The sequence below is a fragment of the Cryptomeria japonica genome, chromosome 3 (assembly GCF_030272615.1).
Source record: "Cryptomeria japonica chromosome 3, Sugi_1.0, whole genome shotgun sequence".
NCBI lineage: Eukaryota > Viridiplantae > Streptophyta > Pinopsida > Cupressales > Cupressaceae > Cryptomeria > Cryptomeria japonica.
The window spans coordinates 607561623-607582015 of record NC_081407.1 but is presented as its reverse complement, the minus strand read 5'-3'; positions in this window follow the sequence as shown (position 1 = coordinate 607582015).

Here is a 20393-nt window from a genome sequence, read left to right as displayed (position 1 = left end):
ATTTAGTGGATGGTTATGATGAAGATTATGTTATAATGTTAATTATATGTTTGTTGTTGTAATGAAATAATATTGATGTTGTTAATTAATGCATTAAATTAGATGAGATTATTATCATTGATATCTAATTGATGGTTTGATATGAAAGGGATGATATTGCGTCATTTGAAAATATAGGTATGAGTAGGTACACTTGACATGTGAAGATGTTAGTGGGCATCAACTCCACCTATCTCCACATGTGTAAGTGTTCCCATATCCCCAATCATGGTTATAGGGGATAGCACATTAGCCATTAATGTTACCCAACCATAGCCAGCATTCCTAATTTGGATGATTGTAGCGTTGTAAATTGTACACCCTTAATTAGGCTGTCCAATTCCACTCTTAGGTTAGCACTCGCCTTAGTGTGTACCATTGTATTTTTCATTATAGGACTTCTTTAGGCTTTTAATTATTATTTTAATTTAGGCCCATTCATGGGGCTTCTCGGGTTGATCTGATAGACTTTGCAGGGAGTAAGGTGACTTGGGAAGCACCTCAAGAAGGGTGGATCAAGTTGAATTTTGATGGTGCCTCTAAAGGCAACCCAGGATTATCAGGTGCAGGTGTGGTGATTCGAGATTGACATGGTAATATTTTGATGTTGGGAGCTCGTAGGCTTGGCAATGGAACTAACAATGAGGCCGAAGCTCAAGCAACTTTATTGGCAGTGCAATGGGGTTCAAAATTTGCATTTGGAGGGTGATTCACAAATAATCATCAATGCCATCATTAAAGGGGAGGCCAATTCATGGCATTTAAACAAATACATCTCCAAAATTAGAAATAATTTAAATGCTTTTAACAATTTTAAAATCACACATGTGAGAAGGACAACCAATGAGGTGGTGGATGTGTTGTCCAAGTAGGCCACATCATTTGATGAAGTTCTCAAAACACATTTTGAAGATTTTTGAAATCTAGAGATGGATGAGGTGGAAGATGGAGTGCAAAGGCATGATCAATTTTCATAATTTGAGGTCATGGAAGAATGTAGGGTTGGGTTTACATTTTTTATTTATAGGGCTTTGGGCCCCTTTTTGGATACATTGCATGGTGGTGATGTGTGAGAGTGACAGGTATGGAGGCCACTTTTAATCTGTACACCTCTTGCCAATAGTTGGAATTTGTTGGAGATGTTTCTTATAAATGCTTGAAATACATTTTCAAGCATGATGAGGAGGAGTTCATCTAGATTATTATGATATTGTTGGGGGATTACTTTCTCAAAACCATGCACAAATATAGAACCAATGTAGATGTTGTGACCATGGTTCTGGCATGGGATTTGGAACTGTGTGAGCATAAAGACGTGTTGGTGGAGGTTTTGAGACTATGCATGGAGGATGATTGGATGGGAGGTTTGATGGAGCTCTTGTAAACGGCAATGGTAGGAGCGGGGTTTGACGCTAGCTAAGGACTGGACATTGACGAGATACATGAATTGCATGAGTTGGTACCATACATGTGATGGCCATTTGGTTTGGACCGAGATGAGAGGCAGGCTGAAGCAACTATTGCATGGGACTCCCTCAAACTGTTCCTAAAGGAAAAGATGGTAGTGGATTGTGGGGACTTGGCTCATGCCTCAGGGAAGAGTGGCGATTTGAGGCAAAGGCAAACGAAAAGTTCAAGGGAAATGTTGGAAGTGAGTTGGACAGAGTTGGGTGAGCTCATAGGGGTTGAACTGGGTGGATGTGTTGGGGGTGATGTTGAAGCAGGGTCGAGCGGTAATGCCCTAAATGTGCCCTAGTTGAATGCTGAAAGGGTTGGCTTTTTTGGCTTAGGTGTTTATACAATGTAATGGTTGTTTAGTTTTTTTTGTCATGAAACTCTTAGTTTGTTGGGTTGAATTTTGTTTCTTGGGTCTCTTTGTTTTGAAGACCTGGTGTAATTATGGAGGTCGATGGTTCGAGGTGTAGATTAATGGTGTAGTATGATTCTCTGTTTGCTCTCTTTCTGTACTAAAGATGTAATTTGGCAATTTTCTAATAATGTCGATATGGGTAGACGGGTAGTTGCAGGGAGGATTTCTATGCAGTGGTGTTGGAGGTTGGGGTCTGACTTCTCAGACCATTTTGATATTCGTATCTATGTACCGAATATTTAAATTATATCAATAAAATCACAATTATTACCGATCAGTTTTTTTTTTTTAAATTTAACCTAAGTCCTCTCTCATCAATTTACATGTCATAAAATTGGGCCCTTGATCCTAAGCACACCCCTTTTTATTTAATCCTAATTTAGTCCTAATATTATCCTAATTTCAATCTTCAAGGTATATTTGGCACATGTGCACATCTTGGATTTAGCATTAGAATCATGCTAGCTCGCATCCTTAGAAAATTAGAATAAAGTTGGTGAGACTAGGTAGTATACTACCTGATCCCGAAATTTTTTCCTCGAATTTTGGGAGCATGTTAGGGTGGTCTTACCCTATTCAAATATTTTTTTCTATCAAAAAACATCAATTCTAAGTTGGCCTTTTATAAAAATTAAATTCATATATATCGTGATTCTTTCCCTCATTTGAAAATCCCAAATCTAGCAATTTGGAAAGGAGTTTCTTGTGAGGTGAAAGTGTTGTTTTGTGAAGTCTCAAATCTACAATTCATCCATCAATCATGTATTCATCAATATCTTTATCAACCATAGAATTTTTAGGAGTCATTGAAGAACAATAAGGGAATCACTAACTGTCGATTGACTTGTACCTCTTCCTTAAGATTGGGTATGATTTCATGTTGTTTGTGTATCTCTATTGAGCTTGAGATCTGCATCATATTAGCTTTCTTATTTTAATCATTTCTTTATATTTTCTCTTACAATTTTGATTTAAAGAATTTTTATTACAATCATTTAGGGTTTGCTAAAAAACATAGGGTAGAACTCTAGTTTGCATTTAGCTAATAGCAATATTACAAACACATAAGATTCAAGAGCACACACACATTTTTAGTTACAATATAGACTATTTGTGGTGGTGGAAATCACCAAAACAAGGGGTTTGACTAATGTAAAACCCTATATAACCACAAACACACCATTTTTTAGATTGAAAGTATAGTTATAGATTTCTGTTGGAGTAGGTAATTTCTGAGAAGTCCTAACAGACAAGCACAAGTTCTCTATCAGAAATTGATCTTGGATTTTAGGGACCAGTACGTCCCATGTCCTATTCCTCCAAGGTTAGTGCGCCCCACATAGTCACTGCTCAGATAGTCTTAGAGTTCAAGTTTCCAGTTTGTAGCTTAGTACAGGTTCCCAGACTAGGGCATACAATGCCATGATCCTATCAATGTAAGCTCAGTTTTTTATCACAGGTGCACACCAAAATTCAATTCTCAGATTTGTACTCGTTACCTCAATTCTGTTATCATTTAGTTGAATGTTATCATTGTTTAGTCACTTTTTTTTACATTCTTTTTGTAGCTTTACATTGCCCTACATTTTACATATTCCATTTTATAATAGCGAAAGGAATAGAAACCCTAGAAGTATCCCTTGACTCTCTTTCATAACAGTTATTCAAGGAGAATCACCCCTCTATGTGCTTTTGTATTCCAATATTTGATGAAAGTGGGGTTAGGTCCTAATACTACTCGATTTCATTTTTACCCTAAACATTTTGGTGAACCCGAACTTGCATTACATTTTCTAATTAGATCTTATTATTGCATGTTTCTTTTATATCAAAAAGAAAAAAAATTTAAAAAATATTGTTGTATGCATTGTATGTGTTTAAGTTTTATATGCACTTTTCACTCCAAAAATTAGTTTTTCAATCATATCAAATCTTTATTTGCAAGATTTTCATTCATATGATAATTTATTTGCTTATGATGATTACACTTTTAGTAAAGAAGAACTTAAGGAAGCTCTTGATGAGTTTATTTATTCCAAGCCTTCTAAACAAACATTTTTCCAAAAACTCATCAACATAGTTACTATGCCATTTTGTAGTGATGATGTAGATAAGATGGATGACTCTCATGATGAAGTCATCCCTATCAAGTCATCCTCCAGATCTAGTAACATGGTGCTATATGACAATCCTCTTTATGATTATTTACCTCCCATTCAATCCAATAATCAACCATTTAGTAGTAATGACTATTCTATGCTAGATGATGCTCTTGATGATTTCATTTTTACTAAAACTTCTTCAAACAAACTTAAAATATCTAAGAGATTTATTAACATGATAAATGTGACTAGGTATGAATTTAATTTTCAAACACCTAGTAAACCTCTTTTTGTTGTTCAAGGTGCTAGTCCTCCTCAAATTTATCAACCTATTAACAAGCCTCTCTTTATGGTTCAAGGTGGTTATGCTAACGATGCCTTTTGCACTCCTAACAAACAAGTTTTTACTGTAGAAGGAGGACATCCTACCAAGAATTCTTATGAGTACACTAAACAAATTATGAGAGAGAGTTATAATTTAGTTTCCCATACTTATAATACAAGAAACAATAGGCAACCTAGTCCTCCTTCGGTGATCCCTTCTTCTCTTCCTTATTCTCAACTCATTCTTCCACCAACACCTAATATATCAAAACATCTTGGTAAAGAGTATGATCTAATTGAACAACTTAAATTTATTCCTGCCAAGATTTCCCTTTGGGGTTTGATTCAAACTTCATCCACACATCATGGCATGTTACAAGATGCTTTAAAGAATTCTTACCCGCAATGACACCTAATATTATGGATTCTTTGATTGACTATGAAAACATCTAAAGCTCAACTTGTGTTCTCACAAGATGAGTTACCTTCTCAAGAGATTCAAAATAATATGATCCTCTTATGATTGTTGTCCTTATTAATGGTAACGCTATAAGATGAACCCTTGTGGACAATGGATTTGGCCTTAATATTTGTAGTTTTGGTTTATTGTGTAAGACAAATGTGGATACTTCTCTCATTAAACTCGAATCTCTTTCTATTCATGGCTTTGACAATGTTGCTAGAACTTCTTTAGTTACTATAACCTTAACTATTAAGGTAGGACCTATTATTTTACCTATACCTATTCAAGTTATTCCTAATAGCCTTACAATATTTTGTTAGGATGACCTTGGATTCATAGTATGCAAGTTGTTCCTTCTACTCTCCATCTTCAAGTTAAATTTATTTATAACAACAAGATGTATACTTTGCATGTTGATACAAATTTACAAGCTTGTTTGCAAACCTCATCTGATTCCATATATTCTCCAAGTACTCCCACTTCTTCTATTGTCATAGATGAATCACCATCTTCTCCCAAAGATACCTCTTCACCTGAAGAGGTATTCTTAGGTGATGACTGGGGATCCCTATATTTTACACCTTCTTTCATAGGAGAATATACAATCCCCCCAATTGATCTTGAGACTAAAAATGAAGATGATATGGTTGAACCTAAAAGGAAACCCACTTTGTCTAAATAAATTAGTTATAACTTTGTGGCTGCTTCAAAACCAAACACTTCTTTTACTTCATATACATATGACATTGAGACATATGAGATCCCACCTCCCTTTATGTAAATTACTTTCCTTTATGGACTTTGTTTTCACATCTTAACTAAGAGTATATATAATGACAATGTTTGTAGTGTAAATGAACAAGGTATAAAAGTTCCTTTAGAGAATCATACTCATGAGGCATCTTCTGGAATTGGATACAATCCCTTTAATCCCACCAAAGCATCTAAGAGACCATCCCTTAATGTGAATGTCATATTTTTTTCAAAAAAAAAATTTGTAATACATCCTCAATCAATTGAATGACTCGTCGCCTTCCCTTGGCAACTTTTATATGGATGATTCTTTGGCTGAGTTCTTAGGAGTCTATGATAATCTTCCTTGTTATCACCATAATCATGGATTTCCTTATTAAATGTTGAGGCATACTTTTAAAAAGATGCTGAACTAGGAGGTGATAGTGAAGAAATGGTTCATAACTTTCCTCAAACAATGGATGTACTTCAAAAAATCAATCTTCTTGTAAGTGATATAGTTGATGTCAAAATGGATCCTTACAATGAGGACAAATTAATAAAGATCGGGAAGTGTTTAAGCAATGATAAACAAGACAAATACTCCTTTTTTTAAATGTGAATTCCTTGATATTTTGCCTAGATTTATTTAGATATGCTTGGAATTGATCCTTAGATTGTCACTCATAACATTGTGTTAATTCTTGATGATAAACCCAGGAAGCAGAAGATTAGGAAAATGATCCCTAAAATTGCCTTGCTTGTTAAGGTTGAAATAGAGAAACTTCTAGAAGTTGGCTTTATTCACCCTATTGATTACTCCCCTTGTATTTGGAATATTGTTGCCATTGCCAAACCTAATAATAATATTAGAATGTGCACTAACTTTCATGATCTCAATGAGGCTCCTTTGTAGGATGATTTTCTACTTTCAAACATTGACATGATAGTTGATTCTATGACAGGTCATGCTTTGGTATCTTTCATTAATGGTTTTTCTAGATATAATCAAATCTTTATTAATCCTCAAAGATCAAATATAAAATTGCTTTTACAACTCCTTGGGGTATGTTTTGTTGGGTTGTGATGTCTTTTGGGTTGAAAAACATTGGCGCCACCTATCAATGTGTTATGACCCTTATCTTTCATGATTGTATGCATAAATTTTTGGAATATGTTGATGATATCCTAGCTAAGTCTATTTCTTGTCAAGACCACATTAGAATCTTTCACCAATTTTTTGAATGAATTTGCAAATATAGCATTCCATTGAATCCTCAAAAAATTGTTGTTGGTGTGAAGAGTGTAAGACTATTAGGATTCATTGTCTTGCATTGTGGTATTGAGGTTGATACAAAGAAAATAGATGCCATTGTGAGCATGCCACCTCCTCGAAATATCTCTCAATTGTAAAGTTTACAAGGAAAAATTAAAGCTATTTGTTGGTTTGTTTCACAACTTGAGGATGATAATCTCCCTTTTACTCAATTTCTTAAGAAAGATATTACTTTTCAATTGAGTACAGATTGTCGAATAGCTTTTGAAGATTTGAAACTTTATTTGGCTAATCCTCCTACTTTACAATCTACTATTCCTAATCAAACTTTTCTTCTATATATTGTTGCTTCTTCTTATACAATCGTAGCTATATTAACACAACATAATAGTAATGGTGAAGAATGTTAGGTTTATTGTATAAGCCATTGAAAGCTATGAAAAGGTCATATACAAATTAATATGTAAAACACTTAAAATAAATGAAAAATAATAAAAATATATACCTTTATGCTTCGTGGATTGAGCTTAAAATGGATGCACTCTTTTCCATTTGATTTTCTCATTTACGATTATATGTGGATGCTCTCCAATAACACAACAAAAGGCTTAATTTGATGTAGGGGATGATAGGCTTAATTGAATTTGTGGATAAAATTTGACATAATGGTGCTAGGAGTGATGGATTTAGTTATCATATGACCATGATGAGGATGCAAAATAGAGTGGATATGGTGCACAAAAAAGAAGCATAAGAATACAAATGTAGTGGATTATTTGTGGAGGGAGGAGACTCCAATTTATATATTTTTGAATTTGAAATGGATGGTTGAGATTGAGAGTTGATGAAGGGATAGGATTGAGTGAGAGAAGATGAGGTGGCTTGGGTTCACAACCTTGTGACATGTGTCACAAGGCGAATATTCTTGGGAAGAACACTTGTCATGGGGGAGAGGGCAAGGTGTTCTCACACATGTGTGAGCACATATTGGGATGAACATGAGGCTGACAAGTGCAAAAACTTTTAGTAAAGTGTAAGAGGCATAGGATAGAGGAGGATGACATGTGAATGAAAGGAGAAAGTGTTGGGTGGATCTTATGGGGAAGAGTATTCTCACACATGTGTGAGAACCCAAAGGTCAAAGGTGAGGTGGAGGTGGAAATGACTTGTGCATGCAAGTGCATTTAAGTGGGGGAGTCATATGTGGACTTGGGAGATGTGAAGGAATTTTAAATTGAGGAAAATGGTTAATAAATATCAGGCCTAGCTTAATTATCTTGATGAAGGGGATTAATAAGAGGATTTTTAGGAATCAAGATATTAGCTAATTAATTGTAAATTAATTAACTAATTAGGCTTAACAAAAATATTGAAGAATTTGGCTAAGGTTGGGAATTTAAATCAAATTTTAGAAGAATGAGGGATTATATAATTAATTGATAAATTAATTATATGGTTGGAAAGGAAAAATTAATTAAATATAATTTAAATAATTTTAAGAAGAATGTCGGGCTAACATGAATAATAAAAGTAATTATGCGAGAAGGAATAAGTAATTAAATATTAATTTAATTAATTTTAGGTGTCTACATTTTGTCCCTTTTTTACGTAGTGGCAATAAGTTGGCACTGATAGGTAAAAGAGGTAGATGCCTTAGCAAAGGAAATGCAATGTCGTAGGCAGGATGTGGGTAAGGGGTGCCCCTTGAGGATTTTGTTGAAAAATTTAAATTTTGTGAGGAAATTCTCGAGCAGAATGAAAACAAAGGAAATAAAAAAGGAGAGTGAAATGAAGAATATGAAAAAGCCACGACCCAAGGAGTATGGGTTGGAAGGGCAGAGGAAGGGCATGTATAGGCCATGAGGGGCCCATCTGAGGGACATTTGTGCCCACTCAATTAACAAGCAAAGGAGCCCTTAGAGTGAAAGTGACAAGCACGATGCCTATCATTTTGTGACATCTACAATGAAGAGAGCACATCAAGTGGTTCTAGCGGTTACCCGAGCATGGACCACTTGTATGTACCACATCCCAACTTTGTGTTTTAGTAGGTTAGTGCATTTCATTCTCATTAATAGGGTAGAAAAATGGTTGGGGTGTAGACACAAATTATTGTTTTAGTATTTATGCCATCCAATGGCATCTTCGTAGGAGAGTTGTGTATGTGTAGATTGGCATAGTCTACATGAATAGGGGATGCATGCGCATATGGAATTCAATGAAACAACATTTGCATTGGGGTAGAAATAGGGTTTAGGGGTTGCAACAACATCTGCGCTTGTGAAATAGCGAATGCACCTTGGTTTTAGCGTCTTTGTCTGGGAAAACATTATCTTTAACTAGGAGGCATGAATGGATAGCTAGGTTAAGGGACAAGAGGAAAAAGGCAAGCAAGTGGATGCCCCAACTATCTTATGAGGGGAAAATGAATAGTGAAGGGTTGACTTGCAAGGTTTGATGGATGTAGGAGACTCTAGCACCACTTGAGTCCTATGAGAATAGACCACTGACTATGCGGCTATGAGGGAGGTTGTAGTTCACAGATCAGATGATTCTGATTGTACTTGGTTTAGATCATGTGCATGAGTGGTCGCGTGTGCGATCGCACAACGTGATGATGATTGTGTTGATATAGAGGTGGCATAGAAAGACTTGTTCATTTCACCTGCCCATATGAGAAGCCTCCATCATATTAGAGGATGTTTGGAGGATACCGCAGTTGCTAATCAAAGGTGTCATCCCATAATATAGGCTGGATGATAGGGAGCACTACCTATGACTGACCTGCTAGATAGATGATCTCCTGATGGACCGCACTTGGATATGGTTAGAGTCGGCTATTGAGAAGGAGGTAGATACCCACATTGTATTATATCTAGAAGGTCTAATTAGCAGGTGATTGATGCCCGATCTCAGCAGACATAACTTCTTTATTGGATGGACATGATGTTTATATGGGATGATGACTGTAGGCACTTAGTGTGCATAGGGCTACGCTATGCTTGGGTAGTTATACCATGATATACATGTGTGTTTATATCATGAGTACAAGAGCCTGGGGATAGGAGTTACCTTGCTACATATATTGGATTTTGAACATATTGTTGTCTATTGGCCATTAGGAGTTAAGGATTGACACCCACATTATCTTCATATTGAAAGATATGGCAACCTACTCCACTATGTGCTGATGAGAGCTTTGGGTTTCTGGTGGCAGTGCATCGATGAGATGCAAGAGTTCACATGGAGGTTGTACAGGACCTGTGAGGCCTTGGAGGAGGATGTGTTCTATCTATTCTTCACACGTACACAATATCAATTGATGGGTAGAACAATGTATGTCATAGATCAATATCAACCTCACTGAGTGATGTGATTATTCAGTATCTAGTAGGATATCATCAGGGAGGAGAGGACACATCCATGGGTTACCCACAAGACAAGGACCTAGGGGGATACCATAGACCTCAAGCATGCTCGCAAAAGTTATACTCTGATGACTCTGATTCCATGGGATCCTTGAGCAGATGTTATAGATACAAGGATGATAGGTACCTATAGTGCTTGTTGGGATTTTTATAGGTCAGCTAGATTAAACATCCCTAGAGTGTTGGAGGTGGATGAGGTAGCATCGATAGTCAATTAGGTGATGGGGAATGAAGACATCTTGATGGTCGAGGCATGCTAAAGAGGAGAGGGTAGGGGACAAAGGGCACAATAGGTGTCAAGGTGGAGGGGATAGGGCAAGAGAGGACAGGTCCCTCCATAGGTACAAACATAGGTACAAGCAACACAGGCACAACCACCTATACAACCATAGGTACTGATAGCACCAGGGGAACAAGCCTAGCCACACATCACTCGAGAGATGTATGATTAGATAGTTACAAAGAGGGATACTGAGTGGGATTAAGCCATGATCCTAGAGACAGAGGTGGGTATAAGGGAGAGGACTCAAGCTGATGGTCTATGCGTTGAGAGGGATAACATATAGGTGGCCTATGACACAACAAAATCCAACTAGGAGGCCTATAGGGCTGATGGAAAGGCCTTGCATGAGACCTTATAGGATGTTAGGGTAGGAGAGATGATAGTAGAGATGGAGGCCATGAGTTAAGAGATGGAGGACTTGAGAGCATAGTTATCCTGAGCCCAAGCAGATGTCACCCAATTGCGGGGGGAAAGGGACCTAGCACGATAGGCCTTGGTTCTAGTGGGACTCAGCCAAATAGTCATAGAGGCCATGTATGCATGACAAGAAGTTGAGAGAGTGTTGTGAGAGGCCCAACATTACAAGAGCCTTTATGATCATGCAATACTATTTGATTAGCAAGCTCCCTCTTATGCTGAGAAGAAATAGTCCCACTAGACAAGATCAAGAGCATTTTGTGGGTCAATTTATATGAGGCCACGAGTAGCATCGCTAGTAGGTCTAGCAGGGTCGAGTGGAGGACGGGGAGGGTTGGCACCATCCTGGGTGTGTAGCACTAGCTAGTAGGGCCTAGTATATGGACACAACCATTTTTGACCCCACGGGGATATTTTTTGTACCATGATATGACACATTACCATTTTTGATATATGAAATGATTATTTTTTTGGTGATTCATTGATTGGTTATGGATTATTATGAACATGTATGATGGATATTTATGATGGACTATATGATGGACATTTATTATGAATATTCATGATGGATATATATTACAGATATTTATTAATGGACATGGATGATGATTTTATGATTATGCTATGATGATGATTATGATGTTCCTAACATATGTGCATGTCAGATGGACCTAACATGTGTTTGATGCAAGTGGAGCATGTATGCATGTGATTTTATGCTTATCTATGATGATTTATGCATGATGATCTTACAATGGATATGTGTATCTATTAATTATGATGATTTGACTATGATGGATATGAATATGATGTATTGTGATATTTATGATGTGTATGATGTAGTGTGGTATTTATGAGATGCATATGATTTATGGATACAATTTTTTTAATTTAAAAAATACAATGTAGTTAATTATAATGAGCATGAATGAATGTTAATGATGCAAATAAATGATTCCTAATATAGAAATGAATGTACATAAAATGTCTAAAATGCAATGATTGCTAATGAATCCTAAGATGAGGATAACTTAATCTTAATAATGTAAAGCAATCTAAACAATTGAATGAATACAATCTAAATAATGTAATGAAGGATGAATGCAATATAACAATGCAATGAATGCAAGTGAAACAATGCAATGAAAGATGAAAATGAATACAATATGATGTGAAAATGAATGCAATCTAATGTAAAAATGAATGCAATTTAATGTAAAAATTAATGCAAGGTGAAAATGCGAATGTGGGTGTATATTTTTTATGTGTCAACCATAGTACAATAAAATAGGAAGATGGAGGAAGAGGAGGGGGGTGGGGGGGAACAAATTAGAGTCTCAAGAATATGGGGTTTGATAAGTGGGGGGAATGGGTTTATTGTTGTGTATTGTGTGGAAAGCATTCCTAGGTTTTTATATTGTACAAGATTATCAACATCATTGACTATAGGAATCAGGATGTTATGAATATCTGATGCGTGGACTAGACTCTCAACTAGTAGGTTATCCCAATGCATGCAAGTTCACCAATAACCATGATGGAATATATGAGGTACGATGGGGTGATGACATCCTTGTGCACACAAATCCTTTACAGGGATTTGATTGGTACATGCAAAATGATGGTCATCCCAACTATATCTACATATTCATAGTTAATGGTAGACATGAATGGTAAACCCTCAAACACACCATTCCATAAAAACTATGCCCCAATATAAACCAGCCAAGACATACCACATAGATATAAGATGATCAAGGAAACCATGAATAGGTATAGTCTTGGGACACAAAATAAAATCAAAGCAAAAAGCTCATACATAAAAATGACCTATGCGACCAACAAACATCTCTTTCCAAGAGTAGGACATGGATTTGGATAGGCTATTAGGCATGGGAAGAATGCATCCTGATTGGCATGATGGGGGATAAAATAATGGGAGGCAAAAGATAGGTTGACTGGAAAATTCACCAGTGAGAGGATCTTTGCTCAGATTTGGTTAACACATTGTGGATAGGTGTTTGGTCTATGTGCTAGTCAAGATAAGCTCAGATGGGTGGGAAGCTTAGTGTGATGGGGAGAACCTTAGTTTGATGGGGAGAAGCTTAGTGTGATGGGTGAATCCTTATTCATAGTAGTTAGACTATCTCATCATCTTGTTTTAAAAGAGGTCGCGATGGTAGCAAAGTGGTATGCGATGAAAGTGCCTGACCAGGAAAAATAATGCCTACACAAATGGGTAGGACTGGAGTGAAATGCAATGTCATGAAGCTACAATGGAGAGTGTGATGGATAAATGGAAATGGAATGAAGGGAAGAGAAAGAATATGATAAGCATCCAAATAGATGGTGGATTCGACTTATTTACCTTGGCATCAGAAAACAAGTTTTCACCAAGGTACATGTCCATAGTACCATGAAGTGGTTTTCACTGATGGATGAAGTGATTTTTATTTACTTTTTTCCATTTTTTTGGATTTTTTTATGCTTTTTTATTTTTTTTATTTTTCTAATTTTTGAAAGTTGGGATTCCTTGAAGACTAGGCATAGAATTTCTTCAAATAGATTATATTCATGGTCTCATCCAATGGTTTTCCTTTAGGCGTAGCCAATTGATAGGCTCTAGATCCATATTTAGCAATGGTGACATAAGGTCCCAACCAATTAGGCTCAAGCTTGCCTTTCTTTTCTCAATCTTGGATATTTCATTGATTTTCCATAAGAACAAGGTCACCAACTTCAAACTCTTGAGTGTTGAATTTATTTTTATAACTAAGAAGAAAATGGTTTTGATAAACCTTAAGGTGATTCAAAGAATTGAGGTGTCAGTCATATAGTAATTCAAGTTCTTGAAGTCTATCTACTCTGTATTCTTCATCAAGAAGAATGTTTTGCAGTGATATCCTTAGCAAGGAAAGCTTGATCTCAAGAGGTAGGATTGCTTTGGAGCCAAAGATAAGAGAATATGGAGTGACTCCTATTGGTGTGCAAATGCTTGTGCAGTAGGCCCAAAGGGCGGGGTGGAGTTGCAAGTGCCAATCATGGCCAACTTCATTGACTATCTTTTTGAGGATTTTGATGAGGGTTTTATTCAAAGCATCGACTTGACAATTACATTGCAGATCATATGGGGTGGAAAAGCGATGTTGGGTACTGAATTTGTGACATAATTCTTTTACAACTTGATTTTTGAAGGGTATTCCATTATCTATGATGATGGTATTTGGAATACCATATCGACAAATGAGGTAGTTTAGGATAAACTTCTCTATCTGTGTGCTAGTGGTATAGGTAAGTGGAATGACTTCCACCTACTTAGTGAAGTATTTTGTGGTAGTGCTAATGAATTTGTGGATGTTGGAGGAAGTTGGACTGATTTTTCCAATGAGATCAAGCCCCTATTGTGAGAAGGGCCAAGGTGTAACAAATGACTGCAATGCTTGTGATGATGCATGAATTTATCACCATGCTTCTGGCAAGGTATGTATTTCTTCACAAAGTGATAAGCATAGTGTTCTATGGTAGGCTAGTAATAACTCATTGCGAGAAGCTTCTTATCTAGAATATGCTCCACACATACCTTTATGTACTTCTTGTAGTTCTCATTCAACCTCTTCTTTTTCTAAACACCATAAGAGGGCTCTATCAAAGTGCCTTCAAAATAGGGTGTCTCCAGGGATGGTGTAGTGAGTGGATCAACAAATGAAGGTTTGTTATTAGGTTTTGGTGAGATGGGGTAGGATGGTTTTGTTGGTGAGGCAAGTGTAGGTATCTTGATATGAAGGGGAATCAAGATAAACAAGTTCACATAACATTTCAGACTCTGGCATGTTTTATGTAGGCACTAAGACATGTTCAACCAAGAAGTTACACTTGGTACTATTCTCTGGCATCTGTAGTAGAGATCCTATTGTTTCCATAGCATGTGCAACTTTTTTGGTTGCTTTAGGAATTTGTTTAAAGATGATTGAATTAAAATACTATTTGAGGTCTTCAACCATGAGGTGGTACGAGAGAAAATTATCATCCTTTGTTTGACATTCATCGCTGACTTGCCAAATCACTAGCTGGGAGTACCGTAGACACATAAGTTAGTAATTCTTCATTTGATAGCCAAGAAAAGTCTTGTGATAAGAGCCTCATATTTAGAGACATTATTTGTGCATGGAAATGCTAACTTGTAGGATTTAGGTATACAATCTCCATGTAGGTTAACCAACAAAATGGCTGCCCCTAATTCCCATTGTGTGCAGGAACCTTCAAAGTGTAACTTCCATGGAGTAGCCTGAGTAACTGTCATGATAGCGTCATTAGGAAATTCAGTGAGGAGACCATGATCTATTGTTAAGGGTGCTTCTGCTAGTTGATCTACAATTACTTATCCTTTTATAGCTTTTCTATCCATGTACTCAATGTCAAATTCACTCAGCATCATACCCACTTAGCCATTCTTCCTATGAGGTCTACCTTTGAAAGTAGCTATTTCAAGGGATGAATCTTAGCAATGAGTTTTATTTTCTGATTAAGAATGTAATGCCAAAGTTTTTGAGTATTAAAGACCACAGCTAGGCAGGCTCATTCAAGTGTTGTGTAATTAAGCTGATATCCAACTAAGGTTTGGCTCATAAAATATATAGCCCATTCTTTGCCTTGGTCATCTACTCATGATAGAAGTTCCCCCAGTGCTACTATTGTTGCTGATATGCATATAAGGAGTAGCCTATCCAAAATAAGAGGCATTTGTATTGGCAGAGAAGCTAGGTATTCCTTGACTTTTTTGAATGCCTTTTGGCATAAACAATCCTATTGAAATTTTATATCCTTACGAAGTAGATGAGAAAATGGATGACATTTGTTAGTGAAATGTGTAATGAAACACCAGATAGATTGAAGCTTACCATGCAGGCTATGTAACTATTTAAGATTTTTAAGAGGATGCATTTTCATGATGGCCTTGACTTTTGTGGGGTCTACCTCTATGCCTCTTCAGGATACAATAAACCTAAGGATTTTTATTGAAGTAACTCCAAAGACACATATTTTGGGATTGAGTGGAGATTGTATTTCTCCAAGCATTCAAAGATCTTTGTTAACACAACAATGTGGTCTTCTCTTGTCTTGGACTTTCCGAGAAGATCAACTACATAATCTTCCATGACATCATGCAAGAGGTCATGGAATATTGTGGTCATAGCTCTTTGATAGGTTGCACCGACATTCTTTAATCAAAAGGAAATCACCTTGTAACAAAAGGTTCCCCATGGGAAAGTGAAAGCTATTTTGTGTTGGTCTTAAGCTATAATCTTGATTTGATTATATCCTAAAAAACATCCATTAAGGAAAGCATCTCATGTCTAGCTGTAAGATCAATTATCATATCAATATTGGGTAAAGGAAATTAATCTTTATGGCATGCCTTATTTAGGTATCTAAATTCATTACACATGTGGATTCCCCCAATCATCTTTCCAATTGGTAATATATGTGAAACCCATTTTGGATAAAATCAATAGGACAGATGAATCCCACATCTAACACCTTTTTGAGTTCTTCCTTGACCAATAGCGCGATTTGGGGATGCAATTTTCTCAACTTCTTTTTGACAGGTTTAGCATCTGGATGTATTGCAAGGTGGTGTACTAAAATATCTTGACCCAATCTTGACATTTTAGCATAGGACCATACAAAGTTGTTCTTTGTAGCTTGTAGAAATTCTATGGTATTTTTTCGTTCTTGATCATTGAGGGATTTTGCAATGAATATATTTTTGGGACTTTAAATGGTGTTGAGATTGATTTTCTTAGAGTCCTCAATCAAAACGGATGATTTATTAGTTTGTAGTACCATAAGTGGCAAGTCAATTCTATCATCCTCTAGCACCTTTTCCAGGTTTTCGATGGTGCCTTATTAAGGTTTTCACTAGAGGACTCTGGATTTTTCTTTTCCTTTTCATTTTTATGACTAAGGGAGTTGACTTGAATGCCAAAGTATGCATTCTCATGTAGTTGAATACCATAAACCTTAGTGTGGTCTTCCAAGTATTGCATCTCTAAGAGCACTAGAATAGCTTTATCATCTATGCATATGTTGAGAGCTGGTGGTCCTTGTTTGTCCCACTCTATTAATTCAGGGTAGATGAGAGGGAGGCCATCAAGGATGGATAGGGTGATGGTCATAATGTGTATTTTAGAGAATAGGTCATCGAGGTATTCAAAAGGCACTTTGTAGAATTCCTCTTCCCCATAATTGTCAACATTAGAAGGAGGGTTTGTCTAAACACCAAAGATAGTAACCTTAGGTGCTGGAGAGTAACCCAATCCTCTATTGTTCTTGTATGAAATAGGTGCAATGGGATTTTTTCTACCTTTTTCTTTAGGTCCAAGACCATGTCCTTTGTAACCCATTTTGTCAGCCATAGGAAATACCCTAGGATATTTTTCTTGTGGAATATCCAGGATCAACATCTTCTTCTCAATATAGCCAAGATGTTACATCTATTTCCATGTTTTATTCATCTAAGGGACCCCAATTCTGGAAAGTAGTCTTCTTACACTAGATGGTAGGTTTCTTTCAGAGCTCAATTTATTTAGATGTACCATATTATTTAAGAGATGTAGGGAGGTGCCCCACATAAAATACATTATGTAGATTATGCTTTCCACATCCTTGGTCAATAATCTTGTCCTTGACCTTAGGTGGATTATTATTAGAAGTGGATGCATCATTGGAAGGAATTGTTGATGATGTGGAAATGAGGGAATTAAGTGGACAATGGTGGATGTGCTTCCCCTCTAGGAGCTTACAATATGGAAGGGTCGTAGATCAGTGGGGATGGTGACTTCTTTGTCATTGTATGAAAAGTTAAAGCATTGATGATAGGTGGAGGGGATGGACTAGATGGAATTAATCCATGGATGGGCAAGAAGGATGCTATATGGGAGATCAAGGTTCTATACTTGACATGTAGTCTCAACTGTTGTTGGGCCAACTTGGAGCAGAAGTGTAATTGTGCTTTTAGAGACTCTCTCAACATCATCATATGCCTTGATTGTAATTTTACCCATAAGATCAATGAGGTCTTTAGAAAATATTAATTGTTTGGATAACTTGTATGTACATAAAGTTAAATTGGATCCACCATCTATAAGGACCCTTTTGGTTTCGTGCTTATGTACAATTGCTTCAATATGGAGGAGCTAATTATGTGAGGTATCATTAGATGGAACATCTTTAGAAGCAAAGAATAGGTGGTGTTATACAACAAGGTTACCTATTAAGGCTTGGAAATGTAGGGTGATAGCCTATGAATCATGAGCTAAACTACCCCACTCATGATCTTGAGTTAGCAGCAGTAGTACATGCATTGGTTCATTGGAGACATTTTCTTTTAGGGCATCGGTTCGAGATCTACACAAATCACCGCAGCTTATAGTATATTTTTACGTAGCCAAATTTGAATGCTAAGCAGAGGCATTGGATGGAGTTCTTGTGTGAGTATGACTTTGACGTGAAGTTCATCTAGGGCAAGGAGAATGTGGTAGCAAATGCACTGAACCACAGAAGACATGGGATATTAGTAATGAATTTGGAGGTGGATTTGTGAAGTCGCATTCTTAGTGCACTACTAGTAGATACATGGTACCAAGTGGTTAGGTCAGAGATAGCATCAGGTAGAGCCTTGGAGGGTAGGTATACAGGATATTTCATGGACACATATGACATTCTTAGACACATGGGATGCATTTATGTTCTGCCATCCGATGGACTTCAAAAATTGATCATGACGGAGGCCCATCATGCACCTTACTCGACACATCCTGGTGTCAAGAAGATGCACACAGACTTGAGACAACTTTACTTTTGGGTAGGAATGAGGAGAGACATAGCAGATTTTGTGACAACTTTACTTTTGGGTAGGAATGAGGAGAGACATAGCAGATTTTGTGTTATGTTGTCTTGAGTGTCAAGGAGTTAAGGCAGAGCACCGATATTCGACATGATTTTTACAGTCACATGCAATCCCAGAGTGGAAATGGGACATCATTTCCATGGATTTTGTAGTTGGATTGCCTATATATTCTCTTTGACATGATGCCATTATGGTCACCATTGATCAGTTGACCAAGGTCGCACACTTTTCACCAATTAGATCCTCATATACAGCAACCACAGTGGCACGGATCTTTGCCAGAGACATCATCAGGTTGCATGGCATTCCACATAAGATTATATCGGACATAGATCCTGTGTTCACTTCTACATTTTGGACAACACTTTAGCACGATTTAGGGACCCAGTTGAATTGTAGTACAACATATCACCCAGAGACAGATGATTAGACAAAGTGAGTGAACTAGGGTTTGGAGTATATGTTGAGGATGATGTTATGGATCGGCAATCCAGATGGGAGGATTACTTATAATAATGGATAGCATAGCTCCATTGGTATGTCCCCCTACCTGGTGTTATATGGGAGATCATGTCGTACTCCCTTGAGTTGGGATAGGCTAGAGGATAGGGTACACATTGGTTTAGAGATGCTACATGATATGGAAGAGCGGGTTACCCGTATCAAAGAGCATTTGACAGTTGCACAGGACAAACAGAAGAAATATGCAGATGCTCATGGGATAGTCATACAGTTCTCGGTTGGAGATAGGGTATTTTTGTGAGTTCTCCCACAAAAGAGTCTGATCCATTATGGAAAAGGCTCTAAGTTAAAGCCTTGGTTTGTAGGACCATTTGAGATCTTAGAGAGGATTGGTCTTGTAGCTTATCTCCTTACATTGATGCCTAGCTTGTCTCGCATCCATCATGTATTTCATGTATCTTTTTTGAGATTATACCATCCTAACATATCGAATGTTCTCGATTGGAATGCCTTGCAGGTCGTGGATGAGCAACTTTATTTGGAACCTGTGCACATTCTTCAACACAGAGAGATGTCCCTCAGAGGTTGGGGAATAGAGTAGGTAAGGGTCTAGTGGGACCCGAATGATGATACATCAACTACTTGGGAGGATGCAGCGCAGATGAGAGAGTTGTACCCCTACTTTTTCTTAGGCTTCCAGGAGTAAGCCTAAGCAAGGGGGGGAGGATGTAATGCCCACTCTTCAGTAGACTCTTATTTCATTTTGGATTGACTTGATCAGACCTTTATTTTGTGCGATGGATATGATTTGACTCATGGATATTGATTATGACTACTTACATTTTCAGTCGATGATTTTGACGATAAACATTACATGACCTTATACCATTGATGTTACCGACTGTGCTCATGACTAGCTATGATTTCTAGATGGTTAGTAATGGTATTTTGGTTATCATGTGCTTTTATAGATTTTATGGATCATGCCTCATTTTGGAATGGATATACTAACCCTAGTTTGATTTACTTATGATGCGATGTTTCATGATTTGTATGCTCACTGTATGGATGTTGTTTGACTGTCTTCG